Source organism: Aethalodelphis obliquidens, unplaced genomic scaffold, assembly GCF_003676395.1.
Source record: "Aethalodelphis obliquidens isolate GAN/ISIS:26980383/991018 unplaced genomic scaffold, ASM367639v1 scaffold9, whole genome shotgun sequence".
NCBI classification, from domain to species: domain Eukaryota; kingdom Metazoa; phylum Chordata; class Mammalia; order Artiodactyla; family Delphinidae; genus Aethalodelphis; species Aethalodelphis obliquidens.
The window spans coordinates 15,758,241-15,781,211 of NW_020837953.1; the positions used below are offsets into that span (position 1 = coordinate 15,758,241).

At 37.2% G+C, this 22,971-nt stretch overlaps 1 protein-coding gene and 1 pseudogene across 1 annotated transcript in view; one reads left to right on the plus strand and one right to left on the minus strand.

Annotated features, from left to right (window-relative positions):
- The window catches only part of ZSWIM5 (zinc finger SWIM-type containing 5), a 264,002-nt gene that overhangs the window by 11,558 nt on the left and 229,473 nt on the right, over positions 1–22,971 (plus strand). The window lies entirely within an intron of this gene.
- On the minus strand, positions 21,076–21,839 carry LOC113621660 (ubiquitin-conjugating enzyme E2 K pseudogene; annotated as a pseudogene).

Sequence of the window (22,971 nt, forward strand, 5' to 3'; positions counted from 1 at the left end):
TAGCCCATAGTTGATTCAAAGGGGTAACATAGGCAGGCAGGAAGATGACAAAAATACTGCAGATATTCTTTTTTTTCAGAATAAATTTTATAGATTTCTGTCTTTAGAATAGCTTTGTTTTATCTTCATAGGATCCTTTTTTTCTTTTTTAAAAAAATTGTTGCTTTTTTAAGGTACAAATATGATAGAGCTAATCAGTAAAATAGATTTTGGTCCATCCATCCATTCATTATCTTGCATTCTGTAAGCAACAGGAGAATGTATTATGCCTTTGAAAGCCTTTGGAGATAATTACATTTTTTCCTATTCATTCATGGTTTTATTGAATGCAAGCCTGCCACGTTAATACATTCAGGAAGTCAGCCTGTTTTATTTTGCTTAAATCTATCAACACCTGGTAAACGGACATGACTGTCGAGCATCACCAACATACATTGATGTTAGTGGTATAAAATCCTTCCCCATGTTATGGTTCTTGTGAAAAAATACTTTTGCTAATCTCTTCTCTCACTCAATATTATATTATTATTTTTATTTTTAATTAAAGTATAGATGATTTAGAATTTTATATTGTTTCAGGTGTACAATACAGTGATTCAGTTTTTTATAGATTATACTCTCAATATTATTGTACTCTTTACTGTCATGTATATTTGCATTTATCTACTATATATTATATTATTACACATTATATATTATATAATATGACATATGATATATATGTGATTATATTATATATTATCACATATATGCAGGGACTATGCAGCAGGTAGCTTCAGAATTCTGGCTCCTCACTATGTCTCAGTTTCCTCAACTATAAATGGACCAGAATGATGGTCCATTTGTTTTATACTCAAAAAGAATTGTTTTGAGTATAAATTAATTAACATGTTAAGTATTTAGAACAGGGCCTAGCACTTATCAGGTATTATGTAAATATTCATTCACTATTATTCTTGTATCAAAATTGTTGAGAGTATTCCATACTTGTTACCTTTCCTTCTTTAACTTTCTTGCCACCTCTGAAGCCTTTTCAATCTGACTTTTGCTTTTGCTCACTATATTAAAATTGATCTCTTAAAGGTCACCAATGACCTCATGATTGCCAGACACGGTATCCTTTTTCCAGTCCTCATCCTTCATGACCTCTGTATAGCATTTTCTGTAGTCTTCTGAACCTTCCTGTTGAAACGTTTCTTCCTAGATTTTTGTTTTACTTCACCATTCTGGTTTTCCTTCTACCTTCCTTCTTTATTCTCTTACCCCACAAAAGTAGGATTACCTTCTTGCCCCAAGTTTTCTAATTAAGCAATCTTATTTATTTCTACAGCTTCAATAACTATTTTAAGAACATAAGTTAGTATCATATAATGTAACGGTTTCAAATTTGTTTCAAGCACCTCTACTTATTTTCAAATGAAATCTTACATAATATTCCAGTTTTTGCAGCAGAAAAATTTGAGATGTTTGGGGAATTGGGATGGGGCCCAAAACTCAGGCAGCTTGGCCAGCTTCTTCCCTTTGATCCCTGAAGCACTTCCAAATAATCTTAATCTTGGGATTTGTAGTCCGGAGATCTGCCTGAGATTTCTCATCTGAACAAGTGTTAGGATTTTTGTGAGATTCTAAAGAAACTAATATACATGAAAGTACTTTATAAATGTCACTGTGCAAATACTATGACTGTTAAGTGTACATCATTTTTTCTCCCTCTTGAATTCAAGATCAGCATGTATAGTTGCCTGCTAGATATTTCTAAATGGATACCCTAATAGCCACTCAAAGTGAATATGTCTGATAAGGGATTAATGTTCAGAATATGTAAAGAACTCCTACAACTCAACAACAAAAAGCAAACAACCTGATTAAAAAATGGTCAAAGGACTTGAATAAACACTTCTACAAGGAAGATATGCAAATGGCCAATAAGCACGTGAAAAGATGCTCAACATCACTCCCTGATTATTAGGAAAATGCAAAAAACCACAATGGGACATCATATCCATTAGGATGACTGTTATAAAGAAAAACCCCCAGAAAATAACAAGTGTTGGTAAGGATATGGTGAAATTGGAACCCTTGTGCATCACTAATGGGAATATAAAATGGTGCAGCTTCTGTGGAAAATGTTATGGTAGTTCCTCAAAAAACTAAACATAAAATTACTGGATCCAGCAATTTCGCTTCTGGGTCTGTGGCCAAAAGAATTGAAAGCAGGAACTCGAACAGATATTTGTACACCCACATTATAGCAGCAGTAGTCACAATTGCCAAAAGGTGCAAGCAACCCAAGTGTCCAACGACAGATGAATGGATAGACAAAATTTAGTATATACATCCAATTTACTATTATTCAGCCTTAAAAGGAAGGAAATTCTGACACTTGGTACAACATGGATGAACCTTGAGGACATTATGCTAAGTGAAGTAAGCCAGACACAAAAGGTCAAAAATTATATGATTCCACTTATATGAGCTACCTAAAATAGGCAAATTCATAAGAAACAGAAAGTAAAATAGAGGTTACCAGAGGCTGGGGGGAGAGGGGAATGGAAAGTTATTATTTAAGGGGTACACAGAGTTTTATTATGGGATAATGAAAAAGTTCTAGGTACTTCCCTGGTGGTGCAGTGGTTAAGAATCCGCCTGCCAATGCAGGGGACACAAGTTTGATCCCTGGTCCGGGAAGATCCCACATGCTACGGAGCAGCTAAGCCCATGTGCCAAAACTACTGAGCCTGCGTTTTAGAGCCCACGAGCCACAACTACTGAGCCTGCGTGCCACAACTACTGAAGCCCGTGCACCTAGAGCCTGTGCTTCACAACAAGAGAAGACACCGCAATGAGAAGTCCGCACACTGCAACGAAGAGTAGCCCCTGCTTGCCGCAACTAGAGAAAGCCTGTGTGCAGCAACGAAGACCCAGTGCAGCCAAAAATAAATAAAATAAAATAAATAAATTTATAAAAAAAAGAAAAAGTTCTAGAGATGGATAATGGTGATGGTTGTACAGCAGTGTGAATGTACTTAATGCCACTGAACTGTACGCTTAAAATGGGTAAAGAATACATCTTGTTTATATTTTACCACAAGAAAAAAATGTTTTAAAAAAGGCTACATGTCATATGATTCAGTTTATATGAAATGTCCAGAATAGGCAAATCCTAAAGACAGAAAGTAGATTCGTGGTTTTCAGGACCTGGCGGTAGGGAAAGTAATTGCTAATGGGTATGGGGTTTCGTTTTTGGGTGATGAAATGTTCTAATATTAGATAATGGTGATGATTGCACAAATCTGTGAATATACTAAATACCACTGAATTTTACACTTTAAAAGAGTGAGTTTTGTGATATATGAATTACATCACAATAAAGCTGTTATTAAAAAAGCAAATATTCCAAATAGGAAAAAAAAAACTTCAAAGACATTCTTTTTCTTAGGAAATGAGGTCTAAATTCCTAAGCCTTATTATTAGAGACTGGGGTTCACATTTCAGTTCTGCTACTTTCTAGCTGTGTAACCTTGGATGACAAGTTACTTAACCCTTCTGTGCCTCAGGAGACACCATCTCAGAATGTTTATATCATAGTTAAATGAGATAATGTATTCAAAGTCAACTTGGAGTTTCTTACACATTGTAGCGTAGTACTATGAATATTAATTCTCTTTGTTTTAACCTTCCCTGCCTCTTAATAGTCTATACATCTGTTCTTAACAGTGCCTTTTCTTTATCTACTTAGTTGAAATTAAACCTTCCATTTTAGTCCTATGCATTATTCAGCAATTGTTTATTAAGTACATATTATGTGTTAGGCTCTTGTCTAGACGCTTGGAGATATGGCAGTGAATAAAAGAGAGTTCCTGCTTTCATGGAGCGTACATTTTAGTTAGGGGACAGACAGCACTTTCTACTTTCAGCTTGTGTTATAATTATTTATTATTAGGTATGATTTTCTCTTCCAGTCTGTAAGCACTTCTAGGGCAAGGACTGTATCCTACAATATATTCAGCATCCAGTACAATACCTAGTAGAATTCATAATGGACTTTTAACAGGTCTTTGTGGGAATGAATTGAAACCATTATCTTTTTAATTTCTATGATTTTCATAATAGTGATTCCCAACACTGCTGCTTTATATTTTACTCACGTCACTTGAGGAACTTTGTTAAAATACGTTCTGGGGCTCCACCCTTGTAAATTCTAGTTGACTAAAATTGGAATGGGGCTCAGGAATCTGTTTCTTTGACAAGCTCTCCAGGTTTAAATGTTTGGGATACAGTATTCCATAGTACTTAGCACAGTGATTTACATGGAATATGCTTAGTAGATGTTGATTGAATTGCTCTACTGATTGATTTATACACTAGTTTTTTCCAAACCAGATTTGGAACTTGTGGGTCAAATTGAAAAAAATGGATAGAATGGTTATAGGAAAGCATTATATGAAAAAGTCATTAATCTTACCAGTACTGCATGTGCTATTAGGAAAACCACTAATATCTATCCATTGTTCTTTTTATTTATTTATTTGAGTAATTTTTAAAAATAAATTTATTTTATTAATTTATTTTTGGCTGTGTTGGGTCTTCGTTGCTGTGCATGGGCTTTCTCTAGTTGCGGCGAGCAGGGGCCGCTCTTTGTTGCGGTGCGCGGGCTTCTCATTGCGGTGGCTTCTCTTGTTGCAGAGCATGGGCCCAAGGAGTGTGGGCTTCAGTAGTTGTGGTGCATGGGCTCAGTAGTTGTGGCACACGGGCTTAGTTGCTCTGTGGCATGTGGGATCTTCCCAGACCAGGGCTTGAACCCGTGTTCCCTGCATTAGTAGCAGATTCTTAACCACTGCACCACCAGGGAAGTCCCTATCCTTTGTTCTTTTTATTATTTTATTTTTTATTTATTAAAAAAAATTTTTTTTACATCTTTATTGAAGTTTAATTGCTTTACAATGGTGTGTTAGTTTCTGCTTTATAACAAAGTGAATCAGTTAAACATATACATATATTCCCATATCTCTTCCCTCTTGCGTCTCCCTCCCTCCCACCCTTCCTATCCCACCCCTCTAGGTGGTCACAAAGCACCGAGCTAATCTCCCTATGCTATGCGGCTGCTTCCCACTAGCTATCTATTTTACGTTTGGTAGTGTATATATGTACATGCCACTCTCTCACTTTGTCCCAGCTTACCCTTCCCCCTCCACATATCCTCAAGTCCATTCTCTAGTAGATCTGTGTCTTTATTCCTGTCTTACCCCTAGGTTCTTCATGACAATTTTTTTTCTTATATTCCATATATATGTGTTAGCATACAGTATTTTTCTTTCTCTTTCTGACTTACTTCACTCTGTATGACAGCCTCTAGGTCCATCCACCTCACTATAAATAACTCAATTTCATTTCTTTTTATGGCTGAGTATTATTCCATTGTATATATGTGCTACATCTTCTTTATCCATTATCCGATGATGGACACTTAGGTTGTTTCCATCTATCTCCTGGCTATAGTAAATAGAGCTGCAATGAACATTTTGGTACATGACTCTTTTTGAATTATGGTTTTCTCAGGATATATGCCCAGTAGTGGGATTGCTGAGTCATATGGTAGTTCTATTTTTAGTTTTTTAAGGAACCTCCATACTGTTCTCCATAGTGGCTGTACCAATTCACATTCCCACCAGCAGTGCAAGAGTGTTCCCTTTTCTCCACACGCTCTCCAGCGTTTATTGTTTCTAGATTTTTTGATGATGGCCATTCTGACTGGTGTGAGATGATATCTCATTGTAGTTTTGATTTGCATTTCTCTAATGATTAATGATGTTGAGCATTCTTTCATGTGTTTGTTGGCAATCTGTATATCTTCTTTGGAGAAATGTCTATTTATATCTTCTGCCCATTTTAGGATTGGGTTGTTTGTTTTTTTGTTATTGAGCTGCATGTGCTGCTTGTAAATTTTGGAGATTAATCCTTTGTCAGTTGCAAATATTTTCTCCCATTCTGAGGGTTGTCTTTTCGTCTTGTTTATGGTTTCCTTTGCTGTGCAAAAGCTCTGAAGTTTCATTAGGTCCCATTTGTTTATTTTTGTTTTTATTTCCATTTCTCTAGGAAGTGGGTCAAAAAGGATTTTGCTGTGATTTATGTCATAGAGTGTTCTGCCTATGTTTTCCTCTAAGAGTTTATAGTTTCTGGCCTTATATTTAGGTCTTTAATCCATTTTGAGCTTATTTTTGTTTATGGTGTTAGGGAGTGTTCTAATCTCATACTTTTATATGTACCTGTCCAGTATTCCCAGCACCACTTATTGAAGAGGCTGTCCTTTCTCCACTGTACATTCCTGCCTCCTTTATCAAAGATAAGGTGACCATATGTGCGTGGGTTTATCTCTGGACTTTCTATCCTGTTCCATTGATCTATCTTTCTATTTTTGTGCCAGAACCATACTGTCTTGATTACTGTAGCTTTGTAGTATAGTTGAAGTCAGGGAGCCTGATTCCCCCAGCACCATTTTTCGTTCTCAAGATTGCTTTGGCTATTTGGGGTCTTTTGTGTTTCCATACAAATCATGAAATTTTTTGTTCTAGTTCTGTGAAAAATGCCAGTGGTAGTTTGATAGGGATTGCATTGAATCTGTAGATTGCTTTGGGTAGTATAGTCATTTTCACGATGTTGATTCTTCCAATCCAAGAACATGGTATATCTCTCCATCTATTTGTATCATCTTTAATTTCTTTCATCAGTGTATTATAATTTTTTGCATACAGGTCTTTTGTCTCCTTAGGTAGGTTTATTCCTAGATATTTTATTCTTTTTGTTGCAGTGGTAAATGGGAGTGTTTTCTTGATTTCACTTTCAGATTTTTCATCCTTAGTGTATAGGAATGCCAGAGATTTCTGTGCATTAATTTTGTATCCTGCTACTTTACCAAATTCATTGATTAGCTCTAGTAGTTTTCTGGTAGCATCTTTAGGATTCTCTATGTATAGTATCATGTCGTCTGCAAACAGTGACAGCTTTACTTCTTCTTTTCCGATTTGGATTCCTTTTATTTCCCATTCTTCTCTGATTGCTGTGGCTAAAACTTCCCAAACTATGTTGAATAATAGTGGTGAGAGTGGGCAACCTTGTCTTGTTCCTGATCTTAGTGGATATGCTTTCAGTTTTTCCAAAAAAGGGGAAATCGACAGTAACACATTCATACTAGGGGACTTTATCACCCCACTTTCACCAATGGACTGATCATCCAAAATGAAAATGAATAAAGAGACACAAGCTTTAAATGATACGTTAAACAAGATGGACTTAATTGATATTTATAGGACATTCCATCCAAAAACAACAGAATACACATTTTTCTCAAGTGCTCATGGAACATTCTCCAGGATAGATCATATCTTGGGTCACAAATCAAGCCTTGTTAAATTTAAGAAAGTTGAAATTGTATCAAGTATCTTTTCCGACCACAACGCTATGAGACTAGATATCAATTACAGGAAAAGCTCTGTAAAAAATACAAACACATGGGCTTCCCTGGTGGCGCAGTGGTTGGGAGTCCGCCTGCTGATGCAGGGAACGTGAGTTCGTGCCCCGGTCCAGGAGGATCCCATGTGCCGCGGAGCGGGTGGGCCCGTGGGCCGTGGCCACTGGGCCTGAGCGTCCGGAGCCTGTGCTCCGCAGCGGGAGAGGCTGTAGTGGTGAGAGGCGCGCGTCCCGAGGAAAAAAAAAACAAACACACACATGGAGGCTAAACAATACACTACTTAATAACGAAGTGATCACTGAAGAAATCAAAGAGGAAATCAAAAGATACGTAGAAACAAATGACAATGGAGACACGACGACCCAAAACCTATGGGATGCAGCAAAAGCAGTTCTTAGAGGGAAGTCTATAGCAATACAATCCTACCTTAAGAAACAGGAAGCATCTCGAATAAACAACCTAACCTTGCACCTAAGGCAATTAGAGAAAGAAGAACAAAAAACCCCCAAAGTTAACAGAAGGAAAGAAATGATAAAGATCAGATCAGAAATAAATGAAAAAGAAATGAAGGAAACGATAGCAAATATCAATAAAACTAAAAGCTGGTTCTTTGAGAAGATAAACAAAATTGATAAACCATTAGCCAGACTCATCAAGAAAAAAAGGGAGAAGACTGAAATCCATAGAGTAAGAAATGAAAAAGGAGAAGTAACAACTGACACTGCAGAAATACAAAAGATCATGAGAGATTGCTACAAGCGACTCTATGCCAATAAAATGGACAACCTGAAAGAAATGGACAAATTCTTAGAAATGCACAACCTGCCAAGACTGAATCAGGAAGAAATAGAAAATATGAACAGACCAATCACAAGCACTGAAATTGAACCTGTGATTAAAAATCTTCCAACAAACAAAAGCCCAGGACCAGATGGCTTCACAGGCAAATTCTATCAAACATTTAGAGAAGAGTGAACACCTATCCTTCTCAAGCTCTTCCAAAATATAGCAGAGGGAGGAATACTCCCAAACTCATTCTATGAGGCCACCATCACCCTGATACCAAAACCAGACAAGGATGTCACAAAGGAAGAAAACTACAGGCCTATATCACTGATGAACGTCGATGCAAAAATCCTCAACAATATACTAGCAAATAGAATCCAACAGCACATTAAAAGGATCATACACCATGATCAAGTGGGGTTTATTCCAGGAATGCAAGGATTCTTCAATATACGCAGATCAATCAATGTGATACACCGTATTAACAAATTGAAGGAGAAAAACCATATGATCATCTCAACAGATGCAGAAAAAGCTTTCGACAAAATTCAGCACCCATTTATGATAAAAACCCTCCAGAAAGTAGTCACAGAGGGAACTTTCCTCAACATAATAAAGGCCATATATGACAAACCCACAGCCAACATCATCCTTTGTGCTTTTTAAATGCTAGTTCTTAACATAGTGTGTCCAAAATGATTCTCCACATTTTAATAAGTAGTACGTTTTTGAAAAAGCACTGGAAAAGTCTGAAAGGATTTACATCAAACTTATAAATAATCTCTGTGAAGAGAAAGGGGAATAGGGATGACCAAGCGGAAATTTAATCTGTATTGTTTTAATTATTTTATAGTGAGAACCTATTTACATATTCCTTATATAATAATGTAATTAAAATAAGTTAAAGACAATATGATTTATTCAGCTGCATTTTGGTCAGCATCTTTGTCTTTTAAGTTAACATGTGTTGGACAGATGTCATTTTACCTTTATAAACGTGATTTATTTTAGGGGTTCTTAACCTGGCACCTGTAAATGGCTTTCAGGGATCCAGGAACTCCTGAAATTATTTTCACATTTTACAAATGCATATGGACATTTTGCAGAGAAGACAGTATATAACTTTCATTTGATACTCAAAGGGATCTGTAACTCAAATAAGTTCAGGAACCACAGATTTATGCAGAAGAATCTGCTTTATTTGATAAAAATCCTGCAATAAGTTCCTCTATTGCCTTTGAGCCTTGATATGTATAATATGGGTGGATGTGATTCATTAACCATTTTTATTCTACCCATTTCAGGTTATGAATAGGATAGTTACTTTATTTTCTTAAAGGTTAACACAGATCTACTGTTTGCTATTTCTACTGAATATTTCAATTTTGTCATCTTTTATATATTCTGTTTTGCTACTTATCTAAATGCTGCTAAGTTCCTTTTTTTTTTTTTGTTTTAACAGAATGATGGCTTGACATTATTGTGCCATAGACAGCTAAGTTTTAATGATTTGCACTAGCTGAAATAATATCCTGTGTGGTTACTGAATAGAGTAGATCATAGCTACCTCTTTATCGAATTTTCCTATGGAATCAGATTTTTTAGGTTATGTTTCCTGGGAAATAGACTCTGAGATGGAGATTTGCCTGCAGAAGCTTTATTGAGGAACAATACTTGTAACGGAGCGAGGGAAGCAAGATTAGGAGGGCAGAGAGATCGAACCGATGCAGTTGCAACAGAGACTTTAGTCAGTCCTTTTGGGAACTCTGGAGCTTGGATGACACTTCAGAGCTGTCTGGAGTTAGATGTGGGCTGACCTGACGGCGTAACCTTGGGTGGCGTAGTTTCATTCTGTGGAAGAGATGGAACTACACAGTTCTCCTTCCCTGTTGCAGAAGGTGCTTTAAGCAGATGGCTTTCAACTGTCAGCTGGTTCAGGGTCTGCCTCAGCTACAGAGAGCTGCTTCACCTGCGGTCACAGTCTTCTAGGGGCAGCTTGCAAATGGCTGAGCAAGGTGCGGGTATAAAGGTCTAGCTATTTTTGACAGGCAGTTCTTGCTCCAGGGAACTGTACGTGGTTGTCAGGCCTGCATTACAGTTTGACTTCTTCCTCTTCTCAGTCCTGCTTCTGTTGCCTTTCCTTCACAGGTATTGATTTCTAATAAGCATCTTGCATCCCAAATTCCCTCTCAGTGTGTGCTTTCAGAGAACGCAACCCATGATACTTTGGTTGAGGGCAGTTTGTGGAGGAGGACTTGGCTGTGAGCTACTAGCAGCCAACTCTCCTGGCAGTTAGAGGAATGAATGCCTTGGTCTTGAAGGGAGTATCTGGTCACTGTATTCCTTGTGCCTCTTGGATTCATTTCATATAGTAATTTCACCCCATGTGGAAACAAATTCTCCAACATTCTGTTTGGTCTCTTATAAAATGTGGGGAATTTACAAGAGTGAGATTAGCAGATGAATTACAACCTCTTCCACTACAGCTAGTCTCCAGATAACAACTGATATTCACTGTCTCCCTCCACTAATTTCCAGTCTAGATTCTTGGCTAGCATCTCTTCTTGTCTAGGTGGCTTACCAGATGGGGTGACTGTCATGACTGAGGAGTCTGAGCCTAGTTACCATGCCCTTTTTAGGTCTTGGCCACTATACTTGTTCATTTACTGTCAACATTGGGCAAGGGGGAGTATCAAGAGATGCTCCAGTGATAACCTTGATGCTAAATGTCATGTACTTCCTGATGTTACTTTTCTTTGTGTTGGTAAATCTGCTTAATTTCATAAACACCATATGTTGCTAACATAGCACATTATATTTATGCGACATTAAAATCAGATCTATTATGTGGGTTTTAAAGATCAAATATAACCTTGTTGAATCTGCTTTATTAATGTTTCTTTGATACATTATGGGAATGATTATTGCAGAAGTTTGTAGATTTTCACCTCTTGTGTTGTCCCTTGCAAATATTATTAATATATCATCAGGATAATTAGCAACAAAAGAAGTTACTTATCCAAAATCTTATGTTTTTACTTGTAGTATTTTAGTATAGTTTTATTTAGAACTTTAGTTAGTAGCGAGTAGTTTTTTTCGCACTTTCTCCCCATTACCTATTCACTTAGAGATTAGAACTGAAAAAATGAGAAGGAGTTGGATTTTAACTTACTGCAGTTATATAGCCATGTGATAATTATGTCATTTAGCAAACCATCAAGACAAGTTAGCATTGCTGGGAGGTTTTAGTAAGGAACCTTCCTTCTGCTCTGAAGCCAAGGCTGCTTGATGAGGCCTTGAAGGTGAGAGTGTTGGCAGTGTCCCTGAAGAGACTTAGTATTTTGGAACTGGGGGGCTCTCTTAGCAGACTTCCTTCCTTCCTTCCTTCCTTCTTTCCATCCTTCCTTCCTTCCTTCCTCCCTCCCTCCCTCCCTCCCCTCCTTCCGTTTTTGCTTAACACTTTTGGTAAGATATAATTCACATACCATACAACTCACCCATTTAAGGTGTATATTCACAGATATGGGTAGCCATCACCACAGTCAATTTTAGAACATTTTTATCATCTTAAAAGAAACCCTAGGGGACTTCCCTGATGGTCCAGTGGTAAAGAATCTGCCTTACAATGCAGGGGACCTGGGTTTGATCCCTGGTCAGGGAACTAAGATCCCACATGCTGCGGGGCAACTAAGCCTGCAAGCCACAACTGCTGAGGTTGTGCACCTCAACTAGAGAGCCTGCGTGCTGCAAACTACAGAGCCCATGCTCTCTGGAACCCGTGTGCCGCAACTACAGAGCCCACGCACCCTGGAGCCTGCACGCCACAAGTAGAGAAGAAAACCTGCACGCCACAGCTAGAGAGAAGCCTGCGCACCACAACGAAGAGCCCGCACGCCACAAGGAAAGATCCCATATGCCTCAACGAAGATCCCCTGTGCCGCAACTAAGACCCGACACAGCCAAAAATAAATAAAATAAATAAATAAATAATAAATCTTAAAAAATAAAAAAAGAAACTCTATACCCTTTAATAGCACTACCCAATCCTATTATCCCCTCTAACCCTAAGCAACCACTAATTTCTGTCTCTATGCCTATTCTGGACATTTCAGATAAATGGAATCATATAACATGTAATCTTTTGTGACTGGCTTCTTTCACTTAGCATAATTTTTCAAGGTTCATCTGTGTTGTTGCACACATCAGTACTCCATTCCTTGTTATGGCTGAATACTACTCCATTGTATGTATATACTACATTTCGTTTATCCATTCCTTAGTTGTTGGACTTTAGTGTAGTTTCCCTTTTGGTTAAGAATAATGCTGCGATGAACATTCACGTACAAACTTTTGTGTGGACATATGTTTTCATTTCTTTTGGGAATAGAATTGCTGGGTCATATGATAACTCTATGTTTAACTTTTTGAGGAACTGCCAAACTATTTTTCAAAGTGGCTACACCATTTTATAATCCCCCCAGCAATGTATAAGGGTTTCAATTTCTCTGCATGCTTGCCAACAATTGTTATTACCTATCTTTTTTATTATTGCCATCCTAGTGGGAGTGAAGAAGTATTTCATTATGGTTGATTTTGATTTGCAATTCTCTGATGACTAATGATATTGAGCATCTTTTCATGTGCTTATTGGTCATTTGTATATCTTCTTTGGAGAAATGACTATTCATATCCTTTGCCCATTTTTAAGTTGGGCTGTCTTTTTATTGCTGAGCTGTAAGTGTTCTTTATTTATTCTGGATAGTAGTCTCTTATCACGTTTATGATTTGCAAACATATTCTTACACTTTGTGGACTGTCTTTTCACTTTATTGGTCATATCCTTTGAAGCACAAAAGTTTTTAGTTTTGATGAAGTACAGTTTATTTTTTCTTTGTTGCTTGTTTTCTTGATAACATTTCTAAGGAAACATTGCCTAGCACAACAACATGAAGATTTATTCCTATGTTTTCTTCTATGAGTTTTATAGTTTTAGCTCTTCTACTTCTGTGTTCCATTTTGAGTTGATTTTTGTATATGGTATCAGAAATGTCTTCAACTTCATTCTTTTGCATGTCACTATCCAGTTGTCCCAGCATAATTTGTTTAAATGACTATTCTTTCCCCAGTGAATGGTCTTGGCACTCTTGTTGCAAGTTAATTGAAAATTAATTAAATTTATTTCTGGACTCTCAGTTCTGTTCCATCGATCTATATGTGTGTCCTTATGTCAATATCACACTATTTTGATTTGTATTGCTCTGTAGTAAGTTTTGAAATTGGAAAGTGTGAAATTGGAAAGTGTGAGTTTTGAACTTCGTTCTTTTATTTCTTTCTTTTCCCAGCTTTACTGAGATAATTGACATAACATTATACAAGTTTAAGGTATACGATGTGATGATTTGATACATGTATATATTGTGAAGTGTTTACCACAGTAAGGTTAATTAACACATCCTTCACCTCACATAATTACCATTTTGTTGCTTTTATGGTGAGAATGTTAAAGCCCTTTCTCACAGCAACTTTCTTTCTTTTTTTTACATCTTTATTGGAGTATAATTGCTTTACAATGATGTGTTAGTTTCTGCTTTATAACAAGTGAATCAGCTATACATACACATATATCCCCATATCCCCTCCCTCTTGCGTTTCCCTCTCACCCTCCCTATCCCACCACTCCAGGTGGTCACAAAGCACTGAGCTCATCTCCCTGTGCTATGTGGCTGCTTCCCACTAGCTATCTGTTTTACATTTGGTAGTGTATATATGTCCATGCCACTCTCTCACTTCGTCCCAGCTTCCCCTTCCCCCTACCTGTGTCCTCAAGTCCATTCTCTACGTCTGTGTAGAGAATGTCCTGCCCCTAGGTTCCTCATGTCCTTTTTTTTTTTTTTTAAGATTCCATATATATGTGTTAGCGTATGGTATTTTTCTCTTTCTGACTTACTTCACTCTGTATGACAGACTCTAGGTCCATCCACCTCACTATAAATAACTCAATTTTGTTTCTTTTTATGACTGAGTAATATTCAGTCATAAATATGTAATATTCATAATACTCATAAATATGAGTAATATGTACAATATTCTATTGTATATATGTGCCACATCTTCTTTATCCATTCTTTCTCCAATTGATGGACAATTAGGTTGCTTCCATGTCCTGGCTATTGTAAATAGAGCTGCAATGAACATTGTGGTACGTGCAACTTTCAAGTATATAGTACAGTATTGTTAACTATAGTCATCATGCTGCACATTAGATTCCTGGAACTTACTCACCTTATAACTGAAAGTTTGACTAACATATCCCCTTTTCCCCCACCACTCAGCCCTTGGCAACCACCATTCTATTCTCTGTTTCTATGAGTTTGATGTTTTTAGATTCCACATATAAATGAGATCATACAGTATTTGTCTTTTTCTGTCTGACTTATTTCACTTAGCATAATGCCCTCAAGGTCCATCCATGTTGTCACAAATGGCAGGATTTCCTTCTTTTTTATGACTGAATAATACACATACACAGACACATACACACACACACACACCCCACATTTTCCTTGTCTGTTCATCCCTTGATGGACACTTAGGTTGTTTCCATGTCTTGGCTATTATAAATAATGCTGCAGTAAACATGGGAGTGCTGATATCTCTTCGAGATAGTGATTTCACTCCTTTAAATATGTACCCAGAAGTGGGATTGCTGGATCATATGGTAGTTCAGATTTTAATTTTTTGAGGAACTTTCATATTGTTTTCCCATAGTGGCTATACCAGTTTACATTCCTGCCAACAGTGCACCATGGTTCCCTTTTCTCCACATCCTGGACAGCATTTGTTATCTCTTCTTTTGATAATAGCCGTTCTAACAGGTGGGAGGTGATATCTCATTGTGGTTTTGATTTGCATTTCCCTGATGACATTGAACACCTTTTCATGTACTTGTTGGCCATTTATATGTCTTCCTTAGAAAAATGTTTATTCGAGTCCTCCACCCATTTTTTAATCAGACTGTATTTTTGCTATTGAGTTGTATTAGTTCCTTACACATTTTGGATATTAACCCCTTATCCAATATATGGTTTACAAATATTTTCTCCCATTCCATAGTTTTCCTTTTCATTTTGTTGATTATTTCTTTAGCTGTACAGAAGGTTTTTAGTTTGGTGTAGTCCCACTTGTTTATTTTTGCTTTTGTTGCTTGTGCTTTTGGTGTCATATCCAAAAAATCATTGCCAAGACTCAGGTCAAGGAGCCTTTCCCCTATATTTTCTTCTAGGAGTTTTACAGTTTTAGGTCTTAAGTTTAATTCTTTTTTTTTTAATTAAAAAAATTTTATTTTTTTATTTATTTTTGGCTGCGATGGGTCTTCATTGCTGTGCGTGGGCTTTCTCTAGTTGCGGCAAGCAGGGGCTACTCTTTGTTGTGGTGTGCTGGCTTCTCATTGTGGTGGCTCCTTTTGTTGCAGAGCACGGGCTCTAGGCACGCAGGCTTCAGTAGTTGTGGCACATGGGCTCAGTAGTTGTGGCTCCTAGGCTCTAGAGCACAGGCTCAGTAGTTGTGGCGCACAGGTTTAGTTGCTCTGCGGCATATGGGATCTTCCTGGACCAGGGCTCGAACCCGTGTCCCCTGCATTGGCAGGCAGATTCTTAAGTTTAATTCTTTTTGAGTTAATTTTTGTGAGTGGTATAAGATAGGGGTTCAGTTTTTCTTTTGCATGTGGATACCCAGTTTTCCCAACACCATTTATTGAAGAAACTATCAGTAAATATAAACGATTTTTCCCATTGAGTTTTCTTGGCTCCCTTGTCAGATATCAATATTAGTTGACCATATATGCATGGGTTTTTGATTTTCTGGGCTTTTGATTTCCATTGGTCTGTAGGTCTGTTTTTATGCCACTACCATATTGTTTTGATTACTGTTGTTCTTCTTTTTCAAGATTGTTTTGGCTATTCTGGTTCCCTTGAGTTTCTGTACGAATTTTAGGATCAGCTTGTCAATTTTTGCAAAAAAGCCAGCTGCGATTTTGATAGGGATTGCATTGAATTTGTAGGTTAATTTGTACAAATCAGTATCGCCATTTGTATTAGTTTTCTATTGCTGCTGTAACAAGCACCACGAACTTGGTGGCTTAAAACAACACATATTTAATATCTTATAGTTCTGGTAGTCAGAAATCTGAAATGGGTCTTTCTGGGCAAAACTCAAGTTGTTGGCAGAGCTTTGTTCCATCTGGAGGTTCTAGGGGAAAATCTCTTTCCATGCCTTTTTCCCGCTTCTAGAAGCCACATCTACATTTTGTGTCTCATGGCTCCTTCCTCCATTTTCATAGCCTATCACTCCAACCTCTGCTTCCATTGTCACATTTTCTCTCTCTGACTTTAAGCCCCTTGCCTCCCTCTTTTTTAAAAAATTAATTAATTAATTAATTTTTGGCTGTGTTGGGTCTTTGTTGCTGCATGTGGGCTTTGTCTAGTTGCGGTGAGCGGGGATACTCTTCATTGCAGTGTGCATGCTTCTCTTTGTGGTGGCTTCTCTTGTTGCAGAGCACGGGCTCCAGGGCCTGCAGGCTTCAGTAGTTGCAGCCAGTGGGCTCAGTAGTTGTGGCTCATGGGCTCTAGGGCATGCAGGCTTCAGTAGTTACAGCACATGGGCTCAGCAGTTGCGGCTTACCGGCTCTAGAGAGCAGACTCAGTAGTTGTGATGCATGGGCTTAGTTGCTCCTTGGCATGTGGGATCTTGCTGGACCAGGGCTCAAACCTGTGTCCCCTGCATTGACAGGCGGATTCTTAACCACTGTGCCACCAGGTCCCCTTGCCCTCCCTCTTATAAAGAACCCTGTGATTACATTGGGCTCATTCATATAATCCAGGGAATCTCTATATCACAAGAACCTTGATTTAATTACATCTGCAAAGTCTCTTTTGCCAAGTTCAGAGAATCAGGATGAGGACTTTCTTTTGGGGGGGGCATTATTTTGTCTATCATACCATTTTAACAATATCTTGGGGTATTTTCCTATTTATTACATCCTCTTTAATTTCTTTCAACAATATTTTGTAGTTTTCTAAGTACAAATTGTCTACTTGCTTGGTTGATACTCCTAAGTATTCATTTATATACTATCATAAATGTAATTGTTTTCTGAATTTCATTTCCAGACAGTTCATTTCTACTGTATTTAAATACAATTGATTTTCATATATCGATCTTGTACCTCTTTGTTGAACTCATTTATTAGTTCTGTCAATAGAGATAATTTTTCTTCTTCCTTTCCAATCTGGAACCTGTGGTCCCTATTTTTGCAAGTCACAAAACTCAGTGTTGTTTGTGCCATAGAATGTACTGGACTAAGGGAGATTTCCTGCTTTTCATTGAACTTGGAAAGGCTTTTTAATGTGCGATTAAATTACGTTATTAGAGAATGCAATCCTAGGGAAGCAAGAGTGAAAGTAAAGGGAGTGAGACAGGAAATGAGGGAGAAGTAATATAAAGGTGTGTATAGAGCCGGTTACCATTTGGTATCAAGTGGCAACTGATTGCTCAATCTCCCTGAATTGCCTTATAGAAAAGGGATGGAGAATATCCTCTGGCTCCCATTTCGCATTTAACAAGTTCAGAACTGGGAAATATTTTGCTATTAAAGGTATATTTTGCATATCCTTCTCTAACTTTAACCATTATTGATTTTACAGTTTGGGTTGTAGGGACTGTAGGATTATAGGAATTTCGCTATTGCTGTTGCTGTTCTGCATAGCCTCCAAACTTAAATACCTTAAATTCCCTGGGTATGTGGTGTGGTTTTTTTCAGTTACAAGATGAGAAAAAGGGATTGGCCATAGTTCATAGCCTTGTTATAATCTGTGACAACACTTAATGGCTGGAAGCATAAAATAAAGTAAGAACAAAGATTAAGTACATTTAAGAAAAACGTTTTTTTCTTTTTCGGTATCATATTCTTTTTTCTTTCCTATTATTTTTCTGTACTATTTATTTTCTATTTTCAAGATAGGTTTTGGGAGCATAAGGAGTCGTAGTATAGCAAAATAGCTAATTGTAAGATATAATAAAATACTTGCTCTTCCTCTTTCCTCTTCTCTCTAGTCTCTGAACCCTTAACCTTTTCTCTCTTCTGCCTCACTTTCCTGAAAAATTCAGTCCAAACCTTCGTGAAGCAAGAGAGAAAAGGAAGTTAGACAGGGAAAGAGGGAACGAAGCAGCACCAAGTGGCAGCAGCCTAAAAGGGAGTGTTAGAGCCCAGCAACTTAGATGGCCCATAGATTATTTGGGAATCCAAAAACGTCAGACTCATAGAACTGGAGAGTAGAATGGTGGTTGCCAGGGGCTAGGGAGTGAGGGAGCAGGGAGATGTTGGTCAAGGGGTACAAACTTTCAGTTGTAAGATGAATAAGTTTTAAGGATCTAATATATAGCATAATGATTATAGTTAATAATACTGTATTGTATACTGGAATTTGCTAAGAGAGTAGATCTTAAGTGTCCTTACCATACATACACATACACACACAGACACAGATGGTACTATGTGAAGTGATGGACATGTTAATTAACTTGATTGTGGTAAGCATTTCACGATGTATATGTATATTAGATCATCACATTGTATAACTTAAAAAATCGTGTTGTACAACCTAAATATATGCAATTTTTATTTGTCAATCATACTTCAATGAAGTTGGAAAAAAATTAGAAAATATTCCCCCTTCCAAAAAATTATTTGAATTGTACTTGCACCTATTTTGCAAGTTTGAGATTATTTCAAAATAAAAGGAATATATAATGATATTTAATCTCATATGAACTTTATTTAATAATGAGTGCTTCCATATTACCTATTTACTTTGAGCTGTTTAAGAGAATATTTTTTGTTTCTTAGCTTAACATTAAAGTTAAAGTTATTTGGATAATTGAGTCATTTTTAATATTTTAGTTTTTTTTGAAGACCACAGAAAAAAGCAATTGCCTTTTTTTCTATGTTTGGGAAATAAATCTACCTGTAGAAAAATAGGAAAAAAACAAAAACAAACAAACAGAACAGCAGAAGGTGACAGTAGGAAATGTACCAGAAAAAGAAAGAGATTATCACATTTACTGTAAATGAGGTAAATTTTTGAAATGAAAAAGTGTACTTTTCAGTTTCCTGGGCATTGGGGATGTTGAATTGTAGTTAGATGCATAAACCCTAAGGGGCTAATATGCATAAAAGTCATAGGCAAGGTATAGCTGCCTCCAAGAGCAAAGTATATAATGCTTGACCCTTAGTAACTTCTCAGTTCTTTCTCTCACATTTGTCAAACTACAGGACAATTAAATATACCCTGATAATATAGGCAAATAGTAAACTGGGTAGAGGTGTTTGATATTTAAAATAATCCAAATATTACTAATATTACCAAGCCACCTGCCACTAAAAAAAATAATAATTCTAACCGACAATGGAACAAAACTGTCCACATTTTCACACAATTCCACCCTTCAAAAATATAAAGAAAAGTACATGGTTTTAGCTATTTAATATAAATAAGAAAAATCTTGTTTCCTTTGGCATCTTTAGAAAGTAACTGAACTACAACAAAAGGAGGTGATTGTATAAAGAAATTTATACTGAAGCAAACATATAGGGGAAAAACCCAGCAACTTGTGTTTAGTATGCAATAAAATCAACTACAAGAGTTTATTGTTCACTAGGAAAGCCTTACAAGTTTTTGGAAGAACCGCCACATCTTAACATTACAATATATTTAATAATGGTTCTTTTATTGCTTCTAAGATTATTGAGAAGTCAAATGAAGTTATGCTGAATTTATGGTTCAAAACTATTTTCCAAACACTTCACCATTATAATTTAGGATAAGTAACGCTTGAAGAAAGCAAGCCTTTTATAATATGACTTTCAATATATAGCCTTGCTTTAATTCATTCTGATTCCATTACATTTTTGTTATTTTTCCATTGGCCCTGAATATTTAATAAGAACTGTGTTTCTATGTATAGAACAGCCTACACAAATCCATTTCACCCTTCATAAAATGGTCACATTAGTGTTTGAGCTTCCAAAACTAATAATTTTCAAACTTTTGAACTTAGAATGAAATGTTTAGAAAGTCTGACTATGTACAAGAGAAGGTAAAGTTTTCAATTCTCATATTATCAGAAACATCATAAAGAAAGCTAGATTTATAACACACTTCTATTCCTATGTGCATTTGAAGTATGTAGAGTAAAATACCAACACAGCTTTCATGTGTCAATAGGGGGAAATGCAAGCAAGAGTGACTTTTAAAGGATCCAGGGGGCTTCCCTGGTGGCGCAGTGGTTGTGGGTCTGCCTGCCGATGCAGGGGACATGGGTTCGTGCCCCGGTCCGGGAAGATCCCACATGCTGCGGAGCGGCTGGGCCTGTGAGCCATGGCCGCTGAGCCTGCGCGTCCGGAGCCTGTGCTCCGCAACGGGAGAGGCCACAACAGTGAGAGGCCCGCGTACCGCAAAACAACAACAACAACAAAAAAAACTGCAGAGAGTTGTACCTAAGAAGTTAGGTACAAGCATGCAAGTAAATTCACAGCCACAGAGGATCCATGTTAAAAACAGTTAAGGTAGCTGTGATGCAACACCAATAATTTGAATGGCCCTGACACACTCAAAATATTATCTTAATTATTCAACGAAATCCTGAAGCAAACTCTTGCTAGTCTTGGTACACTGCTAAACACTAAAGTAACATGTTCTTTCCATGATTTTAGCTTAGCTCAAAGAATTTTTACACTATTAAATAAGAAAAAAAAGTATTTCCCCTTTTTAAATTTACAGACGTTTAGTTAGCTTTATTTACAGAGCAGGGATTTTTTTCAGTCTCCAGTGGTGCCTAGAAAACATCATTAGGCAAGAATGCCAGTTTAAAAGAAATCTACGCAGAATCCTAAAAATAACAGATGTTGATGCTCCTCAAGAAGGGGCAAGCTTGACTATATCAGCAGCTCTATGTCTCAGTTACTACTCAGAAGCAATTCTGTTGCAGTCTCTACATCTCATGATTCTGAAGACAAGGCCACTATTACCGCATTCCTATCAAAGCCCATAGCACATAGATTTTCTATTTTTTTGGTGTATTCTGGACTAGAAACTGGTGCTCCAGCATACACATGTGCCCAAAGTCGAGGTGTCTATTTGAACATTTCGGAATTTTGTTTGTACTGATTTGCTACTACTGCATCTTGTGGATCAACTGGTTCTGCAGCTGCCAGTAGTGCTTGCAATGACAATAATACCGTGCGGAGAGTCATTGCTGCTGCTCATTGATCTTTCAGGATATCCAAACAAATAGCCCCTGTGATGGAACTAATATTAGGATGCCATATTTTAGTGATAAACTGGATCTTAGGGGGGTTAATTGGATATGTTTCAGGTATTTTAATCTCTAGTTGATATCTTCCTCCTTCATATGGTGTGTCTGGAGGTCCTGCTATTTCTCCTCTTAATTCTGTAAAATTCTCATCTACAAGATCTACTTTAATTTGATTTTTGCTCGTAAAGATCCTGATTTGATTAAAAGGATGTTAATATCAACAGCTCTCTGTGGTTGATGAGGGACTGTTGCCTAATTTGTCATCTTTGTACATTTCTTCTCAATTCTTGTAGAAGAGCAAGGGGATAGGATTAGGACTGCCGCTGTTCCCGACAAATATTAATGGACTGTAAGCTCTTATCCCCATAATCATACCCTTGATTTTGTCGTCACCTAAACCTGCACCTTCTCCAAACTCCAAGTTTCTCAGATTTCCAACCTCCATGGATTAAATAAATTCACTTTGGTACTCCAAACCCAGTTATTAGCTGGCTTCATCAAAACCAATATTTTAGTTTTATTTTATGTTCATTTTAAAGGTTAAATTATCAATAGTACAAACATGTATAACTCATCATTTATTTTATTTATTAATTTTTAAAAATTTATTTATGGGCTTCCCTGGTGGCGCAGTGGTTGAGAGTCCGCCTGCCGATGCAGGGGACACGGGTTCGTGCCCCGGTCTGGGAGGATCCCACATGCTGAGGAGTGGCTGGGCCTGTGAGCCATGGCCGCTGACCCTGTGCGTCTGGAGCCTGTGCTCCGCAACGGGGGGGGCCCAAAAAAGGAAAAGCCCCCAAAACCCAAAAAAAAAAAAAAAAAAAAAAAAAAAATTATTTATTTATTTGGTTGTGCTGGGTCTTAGTTGCAGCTCACCGGCTCCCTTGGTGGCAGCATGTGGGTTCCTTAGTTGCAGCAGGTGGTCTCCTTAGTTGCGGCTCACAGGCTCCGTAGTTGTGATATGCATGTAGGATCTAGTTCCCTGACCAGGGATCGAACCCGGGCCCCCTCCATTGGGAGCACGGAGTCTTAACCACTGTGCCACCAGGGAAGTCCCTCATCATCATTTATTTTAAATGATACTTGGTTATTATTCAAATGATAAGCTAAAGTTTTGAGTTTTTAAAAAATTATGTCTTTCTTGGTTGTATAAACTTATAGTCTTATGATTTTTAAAGCTTTGTAAATATTGTTAATTAGTATACCAATAATATATAACTTATTTTGCATAACAGTGGCAACAATAATAGTAATAACTAATACATATATAGTGAACATTTACTATTGCTAGCTTTGTGCTAAGTGTTTAACATGTTTTAACTTATTTCATTTTTACAATAATCTTT